General features: G+C 42.2%; 1 pseudogene; it reads right to left on the bottom strand.

Annotated features, from left to right (window-relative positions):
- Nucleotides 1–4826: 4826 nt before the first annotated feature.
- Nucleotides 4827–6819, bottom strand: LOC101972821 (MAP/microtubule affinity-regulating kinase 3 pseudogene; annotated as a pseudogene).
- Nucleotides 6820–7156: the final 337 nt, after the last annotated feature.

The raw sequence follows: 7156 nt of genomic DNA, 5'->3' as shown, positions 1-7156 counted from the left end.
AAGACAGCTGACCAAGGCCAGTCCCTGGTGCTCCATGAAGGCCTGATGCCCCACATCAGACTCCTCAGGGGTAGAGAATATTGACTATTATCTGTCTCTGTTTTTGATCAACTTGACACAGTGGTGGAATGCACCCTCACACAATGAATCTTGGATCCTGGGATGAAATCTCAGTCTGATCTGAGGTCTTTAGGGAAGAGGGGACCCATCAATCCTCAGAGCATGAGCCAAGCAATCTCTCCCTCTTCAGAAATGCTTCTGCCCTAATTCTGTCCATACTGTCAGATTCTTAAGCAGGGACCCATTATGAGAGATTCTCAAGCCAGAACTCCCTAACTTTAAAATTAGACTACATTCTCTAGACTCTCGTAAGAGACATGTTCTTCTCTACTCCCCTCATCTGGCAAAAACAAAAAACAATAACAAATAAAAAAACACAAACCAGAAAATCTGTCTCTCTTAGAAAAACACAACCCATCATCTGTCCTAGTTCAGGAATCCAAATTATTTATTTTATCTGTTGGATATATCACCCAGAACACTGACTTGCCTCCCACTTTGAATAGAGAATTATAATATGAAATCAGGATCCTGTGAGTATGAGGAACCCAACAGACAAAGGGAACATGTAAGAAATATTAAGGAGACAATTATCTGGGAAATGTCCTCTCATAAATTAAAATATTTATCAAGAAGTTAGTATCCTTAGTATCCTCTACTCTGAGTGAGGCCCTAGCCAGAAGCCATGGAAGGAAAGACAGAAACTTCTGGCCACTAGAGGCTCCAGGAGCTGATTTAGGACCAAGAGAAAAATGTGTCACTTTTAAATCCCAGCCACTTGTGGGACCTAAAAGGCTGGCTTATCTCCCTCTTGCAGTCTATGATCTCATGTATATATGTCTTCTTTACTTTGAGAGTCTCTACCTAAGAATTTCAGGGGGGCCGGGGATGTGGCTCAAGCGGTAGCGCGCTCGCTTGACATGTGTGCGGCCCAGGTTCAATCCTCAGCACCACATACCAACAAAGATGTTGTGTCCACCGAAAACTAAAAATAAATATTAAAAAATTCTCTCTCTCTCTCTCCTCTCTCACTCTCTCTTTAAAAAAAAAAGAATTTCAGGGCTGTCTCTCTCATTCTTTCATTATCTGAACTGATTCTAAAATGACCCAAAAGTGAACTCTGATCTGATAAAACTTTTCTGCATGCTCATTTACTAAAGTAATTAATTACAAGTCTGTGTCATTTTTTAAGGACTTCTACTTTTTTCACTTATATATTTTTGAGCTCATGGTTTTATGGTGATTTCATATTTGATGCTATATGCCCAATGAATATAGAATATGAAAGATTGAAATGGCAATGCCTGTCTGAAACAGCAAGGAATTGGGATTCTTGAAATGTTCTGTGACAGAGGCAATGGCTGTGTTGAGAATATTATATAGAGAGCAAGTTAGGAGAGATGCATTACCTCTGAACTGAAAGCCATTTATTGGACAATGAAGTGTTAGGAATTTGCAGGTCTCAAATGGATCTTTCTTTTGTTGGTGGGGGGGATCCAATGACTTTAGGGCATTCATAGTAAAGGCCAGCTTCCACTCCCAGGCTTGGTGTTTTTCCCCTCAAATTTTAGTGTCATGATGTAGAATATGGCAGATGGAAACTACAATGATTGTCTGAAGAAGCAACTGGATTAGGTCTCTTGAAAGATTCTGTGACAGAGGTAATGGCTTTCTTGGGTACATTAAATGGAGAGCATGTCAAGAGAGATGGACTACCTGTGAAATGAAAAGCATTTATGAAGTAGTGATCATTTGGATCAGTGCTTCAGGTCTCAAAAGTGTCTTTCTTTCTTTTTCAGGGTCACATGACTTTCGGGCATTCATAGTAAAGACCAGCTTCAAATCCCAGGTATGGTGGGTTTTTTTTCCTTAGAATTTAGTGTCATATGTAGAAGATGGAAATAACAATGCCTGTCTGAAGTAGCAACTGGATTAGGTTTCTGAAAGTTCTGTGAAAGAGGATATGAGTTTGGGCACATTAAATGTAGAGCAAGTTAAGAGACATGGATTACCTGTGAACTGGAAACCACTTTTGGAACACTGATCTGTTTGGAATTTGCAAGTCTCAAAAGGGTCTTTCTTTCTTTTTTGGGGTTGCATGATTTTGGGGCATTCATAGTAAAAGCCAGCTTCCAATCCTAGGCAGGTGTGGTGTTCTTTCCTCAGATTTTAATGTCATGATGTAGCAGATGGAAGATGGAAACAACAATGCCTATCTGAAGCAGCAATTGCATTAGGTTCTGAAAGGTTTCTGAAAGGCCCAAAACACCATTCAGAGGCAATGGGTGTTTGGGGCACATTAATTGTAGAGCATGTTAAGAGATGTAATACCTCTTAACTGAAAGCTATTTATAGAGCACTGATCTGTTAGGAATTTGCAAATCTCAACTGGGTCTTCCTTCCTTCCTTCCTTCCTTCCTTCCTTCCTTCCTTCCTTCCTTCCTTCCTTCCTTCCTTTCTTCTTTCTTTCTTTCTTTCTTTCTTTCTTTCTTTCTTTCTTTCTTTCTTTCTTTCTTTCTTTCTTTCTTCCTTTCTTTCTTTCCTTTTCATATTAAAGGCCAGCTTCCACTCCCAGGCTATGTGTTCTTTTCCTCAGATTTTACTGTCATGATGTTGGTATTGGAAGATGGAAACCACAATGCCTGTCTGAAGCAGCAACTGGATGAGGGTCTTGAAATGTTCTGTGACAGAGGAAATGGCTGTCTTGGGAACATTAAATGGAGAGCCTAGAGATGGACTACTTCTGAACTGAAAGCCACTTATGGAGCACTGAAATGTTAGGAATTTGCATGTCTCAAATGGGCCTCTCTTTTGGGGGGTATGACTTTAGGGAATTCGTAGTACAGGCCAGCTTCCACTCCCAGGCTTGGTGGTCTTTTTTGCAGATTTTACTGTCATGATGTAGAAGGTGGAAGATGGAAACAACAATGCCTGTCTGAAGCAGCAATTGGATTAGGGATCTTGAAACGTTCTGTGACAGAGGCCATGGCTGTCTTGGCCACATTATATGGAGAGCATGTTAGGAGAGATGGATTACCTCTGAACTGAAAGACACTGATGTTGCACGAGATGTTAGAAATTTGCAGTTCACAAATGGGTATTTTTTTTCCTTTCTTTCTTTTTCAGTGTCCCATGACTTTAGGGCATTCATAGTACAGACAGCTTCCACTACCAGTCAAGGTATTCTTTTTTTACTGTCATGATGTAGAAGATGGAAGATGGAAACGACAATGCTAGGCTGAAGCAGCAACTGTATTAGGGTTTTTGAAAAGTTCTGTGGCAGAGGCCATGTTTATCTTGGACACATTAGATGGAGAGCATGTTAGGAGAGATGGATTACCTCTGAACTGAAAGCCATTGATGGAGCACTGTACTGTTAGGAATTTGCATGTCTCAAGTGAGTCTTTCTTTTTTTCTTTTTCAGTGTCCCATGACTTTAGGGCATTCATAGTAACGGCGCCAGCTTCCACTGCTAGGTTTACTGTTCTTTTCCTGAGATTTAATGTCAGGATGTAGAAGAGGGAAGGTGGAAATGACAATGACTGTCTGGAGCAGCAATTGAATTAGGGATCTTGAAATGTTTTGTGACAGAGGCCATGGCTGTCTTGGCCACATTAAGTGGAGAGCATGTTAATGCAGATGGATTACCTCTGAATTGAAAACCACTGATGGAGCACTCTAGTGTTAGAATTTGCAGGTCTCAAATGTGTCTTTCTTTGTTTCTTAAGTTTTTGGTTTCCCATGACTTTAAGGCATTCATGGTAATGTCCAGCTTCTACTCCCAGGCTTGGTATTCTTTTCCTCAGATTTTACTGTCATGATGTAGAAGATGGCAGGTGGAAATGACAATGCCTGTCTGAAGCCCTGGATTAGGGTTCTTGAAATGTTCTGTGACAGAGGCAATGGCTGTCTTTGGCACTCTCAGTGGGAAAGTACCTGTTGAGACTGCCCAGATGCTATGGGGACCATCTGTTCAAACAGAGGTTCTGTTTCAGCCATGGAGTTCTTCACTTTTTGACCATGTGGTTTGGATGACAGATGTGGGAGTTAGAAGTTTATCAAAGCAAGCTGGTAATAATAATCAGTTGCTTATATTTATGACCTTGGTTTTGCTTGCTTTGCACAAACTTTCTCACAAAAACCCTTTTCTTCATCACACTGAGATGGCTTGTGGTCATTGCATTCCACAGTGTAATAGCCTGTTTGGATCCCATCTGCTGCCACCTGCAGGGTGGTTAATTGAGAAAACCAGATGAGAGGCCATGGAGGATGAGAAAAGACAGAAACCCAAGGGGAGAAAAAGCTGAGACTGGATGTGTATTACACTCTGGTAGAGTGAAATGACTATGAGTCAGCTCAACATGCTTGTTATATATAAGTTTTATCATTAAAAAGTTTTTTTGTGAGAAAATTTGTGCATAGCAAGCAAAACCAAGGTCATATGTATGACCAGTCCAATTAAGATTAGCAGCTTGTGCCCATATGTCCCACTCCTGAGCCCTGCCATCTGAACCTCAAGTTCAAGAACTGAATAGTGCCTTGGGTGGCACAGAATTTCCTTTGGAACAGGTCTTCAGGCAAGTACTGGGCAGACTTGACCAGCACCTTGTATCAAGTATTCCCATGAGGGGCTTCACTTCCCAGGACAATAAAGAACCATAATTTAATTACTGCTCCCAATAATTGTCTAAATGTTATTTTATATGTCCATCTGTGTTGAGGAAACCACTTCAAGTTGCTGCTTAATTTACATCATAATGGCTGGGTTACAGTTTTATCTTACTGGCAATTTTAGAAACAATATTTTTGAATGCCGTGAATTTCTCTGATATCAGCTTGAACTGGACCCCGTTCAGAGACAGTCTGGGAAGTTTTCATACCTCCATCTCTCGCTGAAGCACTTTCTCGGTGTACCCATCTCCATGGATGCAGAAGAGCAGAAAGGGCATCTTGTGCATGTACTGGCAGTTGTTGGCATCTAGCACCTTGTGGATTTCCCTCATGATGTCACTAGGATCCATGGCACTGGTGAGTTTCATGCTCCAGGTGAAGTGCAGGGAGTGACATTTTGCTTGTTGGTTCTTTCTCTGCTCAGCAGAGACATGATGACTTGAACTCTTATATCTCAGGGTCTTCTCAGACTCAGTTGGAGGTCTTCTTGTAAATTTTGATGTTAATTTAGTAAAAACACTAGTGGTGCCTTTTCTTTGAGTCTGGGACAATGGTTCAGCTTGATGGAAGCAGCTGGGTGAGGCAAGAGGACCTTCATGTGTCCCATTTTGGGATTCCCGGGGCTGACAGCAGAACATTCTATGAAGGGCAGTGCCTCTCGGGAAGCAGATGTAGCCCCAGGTGGAGGTACTTCAGACACTGTGGGTTGAAGTCACTGGAGGGCTCTGACCAGGGAAGGTGCTGCTGTGCTGACCATTCTGGCTCACTGAAAGTCTGTCTACTTTGGTTGTTTTGTGGCAAATGTACTTACTCCACAGTGTCGTCCCTCCAGATAGTGTCCTGCTCTTGTAGGCAGCAGGCATTTTCTTGACTTCAGGAGTCTCCAGCTCCTTGGGGCTGGTGGTTATTCCAGGTATGGGCCTGGCTGGAGAAATTCCCTTTTTTCCCACAACACTGCCACCAGATTTCTTGGAGGCCATTTGATGTTCTTTAAGGTGACTTATCGGCAGTGCTGGTCAGATATGGCCCAATTCCAGCATGGTCCAGGTACTGTGTCTGCTTCTGACTTGAAATGCTTCACTTCGCTTTGTGGTGAGGAGGCTGGCTGGTGCTCTTTCTGAGAACGCTGCTTGGCTGCAGCTTAGCAAGCCCAGATGTTTCTGTGGGAGATGGCCACCTCTGGAGCAACAAAGGGTTGGAGTACATCATGGTCTCTGTTGATCCATCTGTCTCCCATAATTTTGGCCAGAGTAATTTGTTTAGTTGCACTGAGCACCAGGAAGCATTTCAGCAGATTTTCACATTATATTGAAATGTACAAAGGGATTCAGTATCAAACTTGTAACACTCTGTCTCTAACTTCTTTTAGATTTTCCCCAAAAAAAGGATGCAACCCGGTGACCAGGGTGTACAAAACCACGCCAAAACTTCACACATCGACTTCTGGACCATTGTACTTTATGTACTGGAAGAGCTCTGGGGCTGCGTAGGGAGGACTGCCACAAAACGTGTGGAGTCTACACCCAAATGTAAACTCATTGCTGAGTCCAAAATCCATAGCTTGATGTTCATCTGTGCTTCTAATAACAGATTCTCCACCTTCAGGTCTTGGTGGGCTACCTGCTTTTAGTGACAATACTGGACTGCAGACACAATCTGCTGGAATTTAGTTCTTGCCTCCTCTTCTTACAGTCTTCCTTTCTCGGACAGATAGTTCAAAATTTCACCTCCACTGGCATACACCAGTACAAACAGAGTGCTTTTTATGTCAATAACTTCAAAGAGCTTCACAATGTGTGGATGATTTAACATCTTTAGGATTCTGGCCTCTCTGTATAGCTTTTGTAGAACTTCTGGCTTTAGGTGTCTTTTTTCAATGATCTTTATTGCCACTTGTTTTCCTATAAGGATGTGATGGGCCAGCTTGACTTTTATGAAGGTCCCCTTGCCGACAGTTTTCACCACTCTGTAATTTCCAATGCAAGGCTGCTCACCTGTAGAGGAAGCTATGGCTTTTCTACACTGTGCTCCAGAGTGTCTGGTGGGGGAGTTGTCTTCTGACTGTCTGTCTCCATGCAAGTTGTGCATAGTTTGACCCAAGTTCTTTCTCATTGAATATCTTCAATAATATGGGTATCAATACAGTGGGTCTGGGTATCACTGACATGTTTATGATAGGTGAGGGCTAGACAAAGGAAGGGGAAACAAGGAAAGAGTTGGAGATAGGTTGGGGAAAGAATGCTATCAAAAATAGCCACAAATGCCTTTTACAACCAAAGACAGTGCCCAGTTCAAATACTTGCTCTGGGTAAATTGAATACCAAAAGGCAAATGAGAAGTAGTTCTAGGTCCACTCATTTCTAGAATTTGCAGTCAATGCAGTCATAAATGTACTGACTGCTTAAAGCGTGATCATATGCACGCT

The sequence above is a fragment of the Ictidomys tridecemlineatus genome, chromosome 12, assembly GCF_052094955.1.
Source record: "Ictidomys tridecemlineatus isolate mIctTri1 chromosome 12, mIctTri1.hap1, whole genome shotgun sequence".
Classification (NCBI taxonomy): domain Eukaryota; kingdom Metazoa; phylum Chordata; class Mammalia; order Rodentia; family Sciuridae; genus Ictidomys; species Ictidomys tridecemlineatus.
This window is presented reverse-complemented; position numbering and strand designations above follow the sequence as displayed.